Here is a 955-nt window from a genome sequence, read left to right as displayed (position 1 = left end):
CTAGTATAGTTCAAATAAGCCATAGTCAAAATCTCACGTAATGATAGTATAGTTCTGGGCTCCGGGGAATTAAACGGTCAAAATCTCACCATGTGCAGGCATCTTGAGAATGAAGCACTAGTAAATACTGTCATCTGCAAAGTATGCTGTCTACACGTGTTCGCGACCTGTGCACACATGACCTCTGGGTAACCACCTGCAGGGAGGAGGGAGCAGTAAAACCTGCAGCATCCGCCCTCGCTGCATTCCTTACAATAGCACACTATGCAGCATGGCAACATTACAGTAGTTACAGCCACGGCACAGATATGAAATGCACAGGGGCATAAAACAGCCACAATAACATAGTGCAATGTTTTAGAATATATATAGATATAAAAAACTTTGCTGCATTGGCCGGGAATCGAACCCGGGCCTCCCGCGTGGCAGGCGAGAATTCTACCACTGAACCACCAATGCTCACATGACATCACTTTAACAATGTTACAAAATGACTATGTATGAAATCAGTGACTTCATGTAATGTTCTCAGGCGTTGATGCATTGACACCAAAAAAAGTGAAAAACTAATTTCAACCTTTTCATGTGTTGATCTTTTTTCCACGTCGACCTTTTGCTTGTGACAGACTTTTCTCCATGTCAACCTACCGCACGTCAACCTTTGCCCATCTCTCTCTCTCACACATGCACAAACACAGAGGCAATTACAAGGTAGCAGACTAGCTTCCGAAGCATTTGCTTTGAGTGGACTTGTTAGTTTTATATATTTGTTATGGTTTGTGTAGAAGGCTTTTTAAGGGGTTGTGGCGGATATATCTACAGTGTCTAGATAGCTAGTCAGTAGGCCAACAGCAAAAAGTTGAGTCAAAAGGTCGACGGGGTAAAAATGTCAAAAATAAAAATTTCGCCAGTCAAAAGGTCGACTAGGTAAAAAGGTTGACATTCTATTGGTCAG

General features: G+C 42.4%; 1 non-coding gene across 1 annotated transcript; it reads right to left on the bottom strand.

Annotated features, from left to right (window-relative positions):
• Positions 1 to 388: 388 nt before the first annotated feature.
• TRNAG-GCC (transfer RNA glycine (anticodon GCC)) lies at positions 389 to 459 on the bottom strand. Its single transcript has one exon. It is a non-coding gene; the product is annotated as a tRNA-Gly (tRNA).
• Positions 460 to 955: the final 496 nt, after the last annotated feature.

Source organism: Crinia signifera, chromosome 4 (assembly GCF_055691185.1).
Source record: "Crinia signifera chromosome 4, ASM5569118v1, whole genome shotgun sequence".
Taxonomy (NCBI): Eukaryota; Metazoa; Chordata; class Amphibia; order Anura; family Myobatrachidae; genus Crinia; species Crinia signifera.
Note: the sequence above shows the minus strand (reverse complement) of the source record. Positions and strands in the feature narration are given on the sequence as shown.